We start from the raw sequence: 13464 nt of genomic DNA on the forward strand, positions 1-13464 counted from the left end.
GATTTTAATTTATCTTGAATTTTTAATATCTCCAACTGCAGAGATATTTAAAAATCAATGATAAAAACGGTTCGCAGTTTTTGACCGCTTGTGAGCATTCTATTCATGTGGGGGGGGATCAGCCATTTCAGCCATGTCGCACCCCCAGAAGAAAATAGTGGGGACTTGAGTCTTGACAGCCCGCCTGGTTTGAGATGATTGTGCCTAATGAAATTAAAGTTGAAAAAGAGGATCTGCCATCGGCGTAACAAATTGATAAACTTGACTGAGGGTGATTTTATTCAATGAACATGCTTTGCATAATGTTCTTTGAAGCATCTTGTTTCATTTCATAAGTGATTTTTCTAAAAGGTTGGTAGGATCTTGGGTGACATAGATTTGCAAAGGCCAAGAATTACAAGTAAAGGTTAACATTTTTGTAATGAGTTTCTGCAGACTTTGCCATGTTAAGATAAAATTATAAATAGGTTTGAATAGTTGAAATATTGCCAATTAGTTGTTGGTCTACTGGTATGTTGTTTCTGCACCAAATAAGTGGAAACCCTCTAGTTCAGGATGGAAGTGGCAAACAGTATATTTAGGATTCAAAAATATTTGAAATTTTTAATACTTAAGCATTTACCTTGTTCATGAAATACAAATTTATTTTGAAGAGTATATTTGTTGCTTCATTATTTTAAATTATGTTTTTTTTTGGAAATCTATAAAAGATATGAATTTTACAAAGCCTAATGTTGGATTTACTGCAACTTTTATCTTGCAATAGCAAATTGCTCTGGTTCCAAAGATTTGTAGAAGATCCATAATGCCCTAGAAGGAATCACAACTTATCATGCATGTTATTTCTGTTTGTAATGAGTGAAGGAATTTGGTTTTAGTTTTAGATATATAAATGTGGAAACTGGCCCTTCAGCCCACCGAGTCTGCGATGACCAGTGATCCCCACACTAGGGACACTAGGGACAATTTACACATACACCAAGCCAATTAACCTACATACCTGTACGTCTTTGCAGTGTGGGAGGAAACCGAAGATCTTGGAGAAAACCCACGTGGTCACGGGGAGAACGTATAAACTCCGTAAAGAGAGCACCTGTAGTCGGGATCAAACCCATGCTTCCGGCACTGTAAGGCAGCAACTCCACCATTGTGCCACCGTGCCGTATTTGTTAGTTTTATTATTGTTACATGTACTGAGGTACTGTGAAAAGCCTTGTTTTGCTTGCCATCCAAACATCAGATTTCCCATTCATAGATACAATCCATTCAAACTCGAATACAATGACCAAGCAAAGGGGGAGATACAGAGTGCAGAATATATAAAATAGAAGATACCGAGTGCAGCATTATAGCACATCAGTTCCTTATACAAAGTCCAATGTCTTCGATATGGTTGAGATGAATCGAACAGTACCCTAACTTGAGGAAGGACTGTTCAGAAGCCTGATAATAGAGGAGAAGAAGCTGTCTCCGAGTCTGGCGATGATAGCTTTCCAGCTTCTGCATCTTCTGCCATACGGGAGCATTGAGGAGGAATGACTGGGGTGGGCCAAGTATTTATGTTGGCTGCTTTTCTGAGGCAGAGTGAAGTGCAGATGGAGTCAATGGTGGGAAGTCTTATCTGTGATTGACTGGCTAATTCTACAACTTTCTGCAATTTCTTGCAATTTTGGCAGAACTGTTCCCAAACCAAGCTATGCTTTCTAAGGCATTGGTGTGCATCTTTCACACCAATGCATTAATTGTAAACGACCTGTTAAATCTAATTCTGCAGTTGCATAGAGACAGCAAGGATGATGGGTGGTTGTGAGGGAATACTAGCTACACTAACAGTACACCTGCACGAAGACTAGCTCTGTGTCCTTTCCTTGCCTATTTAAGTATCCGACTAAATAAATACCTTCTAAACCTAGTGATTTTCCTGGTTCCAATGTCTGCTAGGAATGCTTTCTAAATGTCAACCAAAACTTTCTCTTTGGATCTCCATCTAAACTCGAACTTCTTCCTCTCACCTTGAGTACATATCCCCTTGCTTTTGTTGCCTCTACCGTTGAAAAATAGATTCCAACTATATAAGCTTGTCAGGACTTTATTCACTTCTATCAGATTAATCTTGGCATTTTGTACTGGATGGAAAAGAAGTTGAGCCTATCCAATCTCTGCCAATAATTTAAATCGTCTAAACTAGACAACAGCAATGTAAATCTCCTGTTCACTCTTGTATCGTGGTCATCACTTCCGAAGAGTCCACCAGGGACTATACTGGAAGGAACAATTTTTACATTTACTAGGGACAATTTTTTACATTTACCAAGCCAATTAACCTACAAACCTGTACGTCTTTGGAGTGTGGGAGGAAACCGAAGATCTCGGAGAAAACCCACGCAGGTCACGGGGAGAACGTACAAACTCCATACAGACAGAATCAGAATCACCTTTATTGTCATCCAAAAAACCGTCTTTTGGACGAAATTCCGTTACCCACAGTCCAACAATAAGAGCAATAAAAATAAGCAATAACACACACAGTCACAAACCAACACAAAACAAAAAAAAAGAAACATCCATCACAGTGAGTCTTCTCCAGTCACCTCTTCACTGTGATGCAAGGCCAGAATGTCTTTTCTCTTCCCTGCCTTCTTCCGCGGTCAGGCTGATGAAGTTGCCACGTCGGGGCTCCCGATATTGAAGCCCCCGCCGGGCAGAGAAAATCCCACGGCCTATTTCAGGCCGCGCCAGACGGTGAAAGGTCCGCAGCGGGTCGACCCAGGCCCCGCGATTCGGGACGGGCCAAGACTCTGCCGCTGCCGGAGCTCCCGATGTCGGCCCCCACCCAGGGGCCTGCGAGCTTCCAATATCCACGCGGCCCACGGCTGAAGCCTCCAGAGCCTCTGAAGGCGAGTCACAGCCGCACTCGCAGTGCCACCACAGCCTCTGAAGGCAGCCAGCTCTGCAGATGGTAAGTCTGGTCCGCGCGCTCTGTGAACCAGGGCCCCAGGTGGTCCCAGCTGGAGGCCGCCAGCTCCAGGTGTTTAGCCGATGGCAGGGCGCAGCAGGAACGGAGACACGATCCAGAAAAAAAGGTCGGTCTCCGTTCGGAAGAGACAATTTTAGTCTCCTCCCCCCCCCCCCCCCACACATGGTACACAACCACAAAAACACTACATCACATCTAAACACTACAATTAAGGCAAAAAACAACAAAAACACACAAGACTAACGGACTGCCGGTGAGCCGCAGCTGCTGCGCAGCGCCGCCACTTCCTGTCCGACAGCACCCGTAGTCGGGATCGAACCCAGGTCTCCAGAGCTGCATTTGCTGTAAGGCAGCAACTCGACCGCTGCGCCAGTGTAATTGTGTTCTGGAAGTAAAGAGGCCATTTGTTCACATTGCATTGTGATCAAGGTAACTTAAAAGTTGAATGTAATTTTGCCAGTAGATTGGGTAAGGAATTGTGATGCAATTGGAGATTGCAAAATTCTTTGAACTGCTTCCTGTCATAATTTTTCAGGGTTATTTGTTGCCGTTTTTCTCTACTCAATATTTCATAAGAACTGTGGGCTAATCATATAAATACCATTACGCCAAGTACAGGTTGGAGGCTGGGTATCCTGTAGTGAGTAGTCAGGAGTGTGATTGAATACTCTGCTTAGTTTGTTAGTGTAGCTCTAATAATGTTCCAAGCTTGAATCCATCCATAATAAAGCAGCCTTCTGTTATTGGTATGCAATTCTCAAACTTCCGCATCCATTTCCTCCTTCATCTGTGCATATTGACTACAGTTGTTACCTCATGGTATTTATTCATGTATATTATTTTGTCTACCTCTCCCAAACCTGTGTTTACCTAAACCTACCTGATCTCCCGGTTGCTAAACACTTTAACTCCTCCTCCCATTCCCACACTGACCCTTTGTCTTGGGCATCTTCCATTGTCCAGTGAGGCCCAGCACAAATTGGAGGAACAGCACCTCATATTTCACTTGGACAGCTTATACCTCAGTGGTATGAATATTGACTTCTTGAACTTTCCTTCTCTCTCCATCCCTCCCCCTTCTGTTCTCCGACCAATCTGACTGTCCCTCTGATTACTTTGTATCTCTGTCTGCTTTGTTGTCGCCTTCTCCTAGTCTATTCTACATTTTCCTTGATCTGCATCTCTTTTGATCTCATGCACTTCCTTATCTCTGTAACTCCCTCCCCTGATGCTCAGTCTGATGAAGGGTCTTGACCCATCACCCATTCCTTCTATCCAGAGATGCTGCCTGTCCTGCTGAGTTATTCCAGCATTTTGTGTCTATCTTTGGTGTTATTGCAACCTTTCCATTAGTGATGTATGAGGTAAGTTGCTCCTGCAGTCAGCATTGTTTCACACTGTTTTTCAATGAGTCACTTCACATGCTCACAATCAGGAAGAACAGTAAATTGTTGCCATATGGCATTCTAGCAGTGAACATGTGAAAGGACCTAGCCTGCACAAGCTGATGAACAGCTTTCTTGGAACTTCGCTGATAGATCAGGTGCTGTTCTAGAAATTAATGATTTTGATACCAATTGCTTTTGGAACCTTGGCATTTCTTAAATCAGTCGTAAAGTTGTATAGCATGGAAGCTTGTCCTTTGGCCCAACTCATCCACATTGACCAAGATGCCCATCTAAGCTAGTCCATTTGCCAGTGTAGGTAGTTAGTTTAGTTTATTGTCACGTGTACCGGACATGTGCAGTGAAAAGCTTTTGTGTGCTAACCAGTCAACAGAGAGATTATACATGATTACAATCGAGCCATCCAGTGTACAGATACGTGATAAAGGGAATAACGTTAGGTGCAAGATAAAGTCAGATTAAAGATAGTCTGAGGATCTCCAATGAGGTAGATAATGGCTCAGGACCGCTCTCTTGTTGTTGATAGGATGGTTCAGTTGCCTGATAACTGCGGAAAGAAACTTCCCTGAGTTTAATTGTAATCAGTGTAATCGAGGATTAATTTTGAAATGTGGAAATTTGATTTATTTTGGAGTTAGTGCCTTGACGTTATGCCCTCTGTGCTTGTTCAAATCGGGTGTCAGGAGTGGTGATCCCAATACCAAATCTCATGAGCACAAGTATATACTTTCCTACTGCCTTGAAATTTGGAATTAAAGCATGTTGTATTAAAATATAAATTATTGGAGAAATGGTTTAATATGTCCATTCTCAAATTTTTTAAATGTACAGTTACCAAATTTTCCAGTGATTTTTGAGTGAACGATTTCCAATGTCTCCAATGAAGCTTCACCATGGAATTGAAATCATGCTTCCCATTTACCAATCTGGAAAGCTTTCTCTACATCTAGTGAAGGCCCTAACATCTTTCCTGTGGGATGGTGCTCAGAATTGGGCATAAGACAGAAGCTGCAGCCCAAGTACTAGTTTATTAAGTTTCAGCTTGCTTTTGTTCTATATGGCTATGTTATTGAGACAATTTTCCCTTGGTAGACACAATGAACTTGTTTTAGTTTTAGAGATACAGCAATTTTAACAGGCCCTTCTGTCCACCGACTAATGATCACCCATGCACTAGTTCTATGTTATCCCAATTTCGCATCCTACACATTAGTGGCAATTTACAGAAGTCAATTAACATAAAAACTGCATGTCTCTGAAATGTGGGAGGAAATCGGAGCACCTAGAGAAAACCCATGTGGTCACAGAGAGAATGTGTAAACTGTACAGACAGCACCTGTAATCAGGATCGAACCCAGGTCTCTGGTGCTGGCAACTGTGCCATCTTAATGCTGGTCCAGATGCTGGTTTTTAAAAAAAAGACTACTGGAGTAACTCAGTGGGTCAGGCGGCATCTTTGGAAGAAATGGATGGCCGATGTTTTGGGTTGGAACCTTCTTCAGACTCTGGTGCTTTTCCCTTGTTGCTTTTTTAAAGAAAAAAAGCCTTCTCAGCTTCTTCTGCCAACTTCATAAATGTGTTCATTCTCTCCAGAGATGCTTCCTGTCCTGCTGAGTTACTCCAGCTTTTTGTGTCTATCTTCATAAATGTGTTTTCACTCTTGAGACTCTTCTCTCCTGTACCTGCTTTAATGTTGAGCATTTAAGAACTATTTTGTACATCTGACCAACCCTGTGGCAGTCTGCAGATTCCACAAAAGACACATCAGAATGCTCAGATGTACTGAAAATCAGTGATCCTTGGAACTGCTGAGAGGATTGTTTGTTTGCTTTCTTAATATAAATGAATCACAGGATCTACACATCTCATTTGTCTGCATTAAATTGGATCTTCCTTATGTATCTGCAGTACTCCACCTTGTAACTAATTATTATCGCTAGTACTGTCTACTGTTTATTTTGAGTTTGAGATGACATTATGCCCTGTATACCTGTTCAACATGTCAGTGGTGATTCTAATACCAACATCCCAGAAGCAGCACAATAGGCACTCCCTGACTTGTGTCATTCGCGAGTAACGTAAGCTTGCACTTACGTAAATAATTAAAAACAGGTGGTCCTGTTTCCTGAATGACCTGTGTTATTGCAACAGGTGGGTGGTGAGGGCTTCCCGTCTGTTTCATTGATATGAAAGCGTTGCTTGGGCTTGATGCTTTTCCCCTTTTGCCATGGTCGGTGCAACACTGGGAAGGCGGGCGAGAACGAGGGAGGCGTGGGGAACACCTTCTGGTGCACCAGCGAGCTCATCACCAACACTATGGCTGTTGTGACTCATTGTAGCCCCTGGCCATCCGCACTTTCTTCAGGGCTCAGCCACTGCCTGGACATGGGGCTCCCGTAGGCTCCCTCCCCTCTCACCAGCTACCACTTCTTCCTGTCGGCTGTTGCTTTGTCCCCTTCACTGCTGTCTCGACCTCCCCTGAGACGCCGACAACTTCCAAGGTGGGCTCTGGGGAGGATGAGGAGGCAGCAGTGCAGGATCTACAACATGAGCTGCAGGAGTAGGCCAAAACCTGGTAAATGATAGGAGGATGCACAAGAGGGAGGTGCTTGGTAGATGGGTAGAGATAGTGACAAAGTGCAGAGGTGGAATGAGAAATATTTGATGCTTGTCATGTTAAGATCAAACAACTTGCACCTTCGCCATGTTTAGAAAATATTTTCCTTATTTGCAGGCCAGCTCTGTCATACGTTGAAAGAAATCTCTCAGTAGGTTCTCGTGTCAACACGAGGGCATCTAATCTATTAGATTCAATTAGCAGAGATAGGAACATGAAAATAGGTATTCGTAAAGGTCTGTACTGTGTTCAAGGTCTTCTCTAGTCTGTTCCAATAGTCTGTTCATTCCTTCAGGGGTTTTATAACTTTCCATGACTTCAGAGTTCCAACGACATTTCATAGCTTGAATTGAAAAGTGGGAGAGAAAATAATCCTGCCTGCACAATGCTTGATGAATTTAGAAAATATGCTTTAAACACAGATAATCCCACAGTTCAGTGATACAAGTAAAGGATCTTGAGGCTTATAAATCAGCATTAATTGACTTCAATGTTTTTGTTTTAAAATCGTAGATCTGCACGTGTTTTTTATTTATAACATTGGTGAATTTTGAATGGAGATGCAAGCTTTTTGCTCAACCATTCTTTGTGCAGAAAATCTGCAGAATGCTGGCGGAAACAAATAATGCATGGAATTGCATTGGGTGTACAGCACAGAAATGGGCAGCAAAATTTATGTATTCTGTTATGGTGCACTTGATTTGCTCTTCAGAGCATTGCATTGCAAGGAAGCAATTCCTTGCATAACCAGTGATAACTAGCTGAGTCTTGGAGATGATTAATGGTGGCGTCAATCTTATAAACTGGTGTGCAGAATGAATAATAAAGTAGGAGATTAAAACATTGTCCAGTGCTCTTGATTTCCTCCATGTTGTGGGATATAATTTAGAATACCAGGGGCAATACAAGAAGCTGCACATGCAGAGCTGTTCAGGGGCTAAGACCTTAAGTTTTCAGTTGGGGACATCACAAACCCCTAGCAGCATACTATGCTTTAAAAGCTTCAGACCAAAATGACCAAGACATCTTCCTCTTATGACTTGCTGATTCCAATATTTCATGAATAACCAAAAAAATAATTGCACTTAAATGTTATGTTATACACTTCTGTTGATACATTTATTAATTTGCACAGCATTTAAATCAAACCCTAATGGCTTTACAGAAAAGCAGCATTATCTTTGTTACATTTCAGTTCTAGTTTCACACTTTGAATTTGAATCAGTATGTCCAGATAAAAGTTGCTGTATTTGCATCTTGTCTTTGCAGACAGATAGGATCATACAGTCTAATATCTTGAGCCGTATTACTGTAAGTGCTTGTTTTTATTTGAATGATGGCATCAGTCGTGTCCCCCCCCCCCCCCACATGTAATGCTTTTTTTAACCATGTTGTACAGGAGCTATTTATTGCTTTTTCTATTTTGGTTTATAGCAATGGTTATGTAAATATTTTAATTAATAAAGAATTACTAATTGCTCCCTTGGTAAACAGATATCCTAAAAAAGGACCCAGGCTGAAATTGAAAAGTTGCTGTTTAAACATTGCAACATCAAAGGTACTTCTGATCTGTCAGAGCACTAATTATTTGAAGGCACCTTTTTGTGTGAAGAACGTAAGATTTTAAGCAGTTTGCGCATTTTAGAAACGTAAATTGACATATTGCGCTTTAATTAAAACATGGAACATAGTGACGCCTCTGTATTGGTATAATTTGCCGAGCTGGTGCTGGCTGAATGCTGTGGCAGTTAAAGCTTTGAAGAATGTCAGGAAAGTTTCAGCTCTGTGGTAATGACCTTTTAACTGTTCTGATGTGGTAACAAGCATATTCTCTTTCAATAACACTGAATACACGCAGACCCTGCCATTGGCTTAAAAATAACAAACACCCAGCAAAGTACAGCAAGCACTGGAAGCGGTTTTGCCATATTTAATAGAAGTGTATGGAGCAATTTCATGTGTTTTGCTCTCCGATTTGTCAGAAAATAGAAAGTGTTTAAAGCTGTATTACTTGAAAAACCTATCGGATTGTAGATTACTTTATATTATTTGAGGCATTTCTTTTATTAAAATGTTGCATTTTACTTAAAGCAATTTAATGCTGATTGTATTTTTAAAATGGTTGCAAATCTGTCATCAGCATAGGATTATGCCTAACATACTTATAAAAATTTAAAGTGTCTTAATGAATAAAATTCAAATGATTTTGGAAGAGTGATCTTGGCATTCTGTAAAACTTTCTTCCATTCAAAACGAATGTGGGCAACTTTTACAACTGGATCCTTGACTTGCTCATCGGCGGACCTCAATCAGTGAGTATCAGTAGCATCCCCTCCTTGCTGGCCATTAGCACAGGTGCACTTCAGGGCTTAGCCACCTGCTCTCATCTCTTTACACACATGACTGTATAGCTAAACGCTGCTCCAATGCCATTTATAAACTTGCCGACATCGCTGTGGTTGGCCAAATCATGGGTGGTAATGAGTTGGTGTACAGGAGAGAGATGGAACACCTGGTTGAGTGGTGCTACAACAATAACCTCTTGCTCAAAGTTAACAAGACCAAGAAACTTGTTGTCGAATTTAGAAAGGGCAAGTCTGGGTACCACATGTCAGTTTTCATTTGTGGGTCAGTGGTGGAGAGAGTAGCAGCTTCAAATTCTAGTTTAACTCGTTCTAACTGGTTAGTTTAGTTTATTTTAGTTTAGTTTAGTTCATGTACCGAGGAACAGTGAAAAGCCTTTTATTGCGTGCTTTCCAATCAGCAGAAAGACTATACACGATAATAATCGAGCAGTCCACAGTGTACATATGGGATAAAGGAAGTAACGTATAGTGCAAGGTGAAGTCTGATTACCCTCTACTTCCTTCCGTTAAGCCAATTTTCCATCCAGTTGGCTAGCTCTCCTTGGATTCCATGCGCTCTAACCTTCCAGAGCAGTTACCTGCTTTATGGACATTTACATGCTCTATAATAATCCTGGTAATATCACTGAGTGTTATTAAAATAATTTATTTTGTTTTAAAATATTATGCCTAATACTATGCCTAATATTATAATAATATTAATATTATGGTCATCAGCAAAGAGGACAAAATTCCACAGTAACTCAGCAGATCTTTGCAAAACATGGATAGGTGACATTTTTGGCTGGAACCCTTCTTGAGAAATTCTGCAGTTCTTTGTATCTCTGAAGAAGGGTCCTGGCACGAAAAGTCACCTATCCGTCTATTTTGTGGAGGTTTTTTTGTAAACTAACACCTGCAGTTCCTTATATAAGCAAATAATACACATGAGATACAATTCTGATTTTAATCTAGCTCTCTATAAAAGTGATTATAATTTGAAAAGGAAGCAATGTAGTACTTTTTACTGTCTCAAATCTTAAATCATGATTAATTTCCTCATCTATTATGTCCTCATCTTTTATTTCAATAGTTTTTGGTGAATCTCGTTTGTAAGTCGTTAAGTGAATGTTTTTAGCTGAAATGAAATTTGGTTAGTACGCTGCTCTTCAAAAAGTATTGAGGTGGCACCGCAGTCATAAAAGCATGATGTAACCTAGACATAGTGACATTGTCGAGAGAGTGTCCCCTTCTTCCTTCTCTTGTCACTTTCTACTCCCTTTCAGCAAGCTTTACAAGGATGTTGCCAGGCCTAGACAGTGTGAGCTACAGGGAGAGGTTGAGTAGGCTGGGTCTCTATTCCATGGAGTGCAGGAGGATGAGGGGGGGGGGGTCTCTTAGAGGTATACAAAACCATGCGAGGAATAGATTGTGTAGATGCACAGAGTCTCTTGCCCAGAGTAGGGGAATCGAGGACCAGAGGACATAGGTTCAAGGTAAAGGGGAAAAGATTTAATAGGAATCCGAGGGGTAACTTTTTCACACAAAGGGTGGTGGGTGTCTGGAACAAGCTGCCAGAGGAGGTAGTTGAAGCTGGGACTATCCCATTGTTTAGGAAACAGTTAGACAGGTATATGGATAGGACAGGTTTAGAGGGATATGGACCAAGCGCAGGGAAGTGGGACTAGTGTGGTTGGGACATTGTTGGCCGGTGTGGGCAAGTTGGACCGAAGGGCCTGTTTCCACACTGTATCACTCTATGACTCCCCCTCTACCCCAAAAACTAGCTCTATCTTGTCCAGTATTTTCTAACCTACCCCACCCCTCACATTCAATGTTAAAAAAGAAAATATGACACAGCTGTTTAATATAGGATTTACTGAGAGATGTTACCTAAATAGACAAAGGTATATTAGTGTACCTTTGTATATTTATGTAACATCTCTCAGTAAATCCTTAACTGTGGTATTTTTAAGCAAAACTTTAAACTATTTTGCACTGAGCAACATTTATATTAGTGTCCTTAGTTGAGTTCTCTAGTAGCTACCTGACAAGTGTTAAACACAAACAGCTGGAGTTACTCTTGCAGACATTTCATTCTCCATGATAAGTGATTTTGTGTTCAGTTGGCAGTGCAAAATTACCATGCATTTGACTTGACTAGTGTAGTGCATTCAGTTGATTTAATATTATGTTCGTGAACCAAGGTTGGTGAGGACACGGATTAAATTTATCGGATCAGTGACCAACAGCTTTACTATTACTGTCTTGTAAAATGACCAAGGTAAGTATATATATATATCCCCACCAAGATAAATTTTTAAAGGGACATTTTTGTCAATGGATTCTGATTTCAAGCAAAATCTGCGGTATTTGGATTTTTTGCAGTTTTTGTTAATTGCATGGTTTCCTTTGCTTCTCTGACATTCTGAGTGTTCATTTTGGTTTTTTGGTATTTGATGAAATCATTGCCCGAAGCTGGGAGAGGGAAGCGGGGGATGAAATGCCTCCTAGAATTACAAGCTCTGCTCACAGTAGTGCATAGCTAAATAATGGAATTAATCATAATCTGTGATGAAATCAAAATTTGCTGTGTTAAAATTTTTAGTTGTGGCACCTGTAAGTGCATTCAGTCAAACTGGTTTCTAAAGGTGTTAAACGTTTGATAAGGTAGGCTGTTTTGAACATGAAATAACTTGTTCAGTTGGATTTGTATGTCTCGAGGAATAATCAAATGCTAAATTTTATGATTAATGCTTCCTGAGAAGGAAAAGTCCTGCTACCTTTTAAACTATAGGACTCTCATCAACCAGTGTATTTATTTTTGATTCAGGAATTAATTCTTTTTATACCAAATCAGGACCTGGTTACTAGTGTTTTTTAATTCCTGTAAAGTGTATTGTGTAGATTGATGATTCAATGAGATCACCTTTGGTAAAGTTCTGAGTTGTAAAAAATTGAAAGCAGTGTTACACATTACTTCGGTGTTTCAGTTGCCAAAAATGGGTGTCACTTTTTTTCCCCCAATGCGTCACCTTGCTTGGAAGCAGAGGAATAAAATCCCAGAATCTCTAACTCAGGCTAACAACATTTACTCCTCTTGCAATTATGGAGGAAATTAATGGCAAAAATGCATGTCCGTAATGTTGTACTGTAAACAGATCTGACCCTGATGCTGTTGTTTACACAACTGTACAAATTGGAAAATAACCCACTTTTCGTACAACAGTCACAAACTTCCTGCTACTCCATTATAAATCACAAGCCTTTCTGCCCTAATGCAGTCCATTCTCAGGTTATGAGCCTCTGGCATATGGACAACCTACGTATGAAAGAACCCCCAGAATATTAAATCCAGCAGACTAATGTACATGTATATGTTTGATCCCACAATTAGCAGAATTGGTTTCCTCTTGGGTTAGTTTATTATCATATACACCAGGGTTCAATGAAATTCTTTGTTAACATGAAGTTCCTAGAGTAGACATTATACATGGTAATGATAGATACAATAATTAATACAAACAGTAGAATGGTCCAAAGATTGTAGTGCCACCTGAAGTAATGCAAAAGGAATAATGCAATAATAGAATAACTGAATGAGGGAAAGAGTAAGAATACGTGGCAGTACCTCTGATGGTGGTGTTAACGAGGTGATTGGTTCAGGAGTCTGACAGCAGCGTGGCAGAAGCTGTCTTAAGTCTAAACAACTTGGCTTTTAAGCTCTTGTACATTCTCCCAGAAGGTAGAAGAGAGAAAAAGAGAATGGCTAGGTTGGCAGGTAACTCTATTTTGAATAATTGCTCTTTCTTGTCAAGTTTGTGGTGTTTTTTTTAATACTATTAATTCCAATATTGCGGAGGTCTTTTTCATTGACATTTTTCGGTCTTGGCCATTTTAGACCTTTACATAAAAACTAAGAACTGCTGCTTACTTCCAAAGAAGCTGCTGCAATATTGTTTTACTTTAACAGTAAGTTTAGTTTATGGTAATTTGATGATTGAAAATCAGGAAAGGTTTTGAGTGCCTAAAATATGCCTTGAAAAAAAATTCTGAACCTTATTTTCATGTTATATGAATCAATACTTTAGCTCATTATTATTATTGCATATTAATACC

The 13464-nt window shown here is 40.3% G+C and overlaps 1 protein-coding gene across 1 annotated transcript in view; it reads left to right on the forward strand.

Annotated features, from left to right (window-relative positions):
* The window catches only part of shoc2 (SHOC2 leucine rich repeat scaffold protein), a 75514-nt gene that overhangs the window by 16331 nt on the left and 45719 nt on the right, over positions 1–13464 (forward strand). The window lies entirely within an intron of this gene.

The sequence above is a fragment of the Rhinoraja longicauda genome, chromosome 16, assembly GCF_053455715.1.
Source record: "Rhinoraja longicauda isolate Sanriku21f chromosome 16, sRhiLon1.1, whole genome shotgun sequence".
In the NCBI taxonomy this organism is placed as follows: domain Eukaryota; kingdom Metazoa; phylum Chordata; class Chondrichthyes; order Rajiformes; family Arhynchobatidae; genus Rhinoraja; species Rhinoraja longicauda.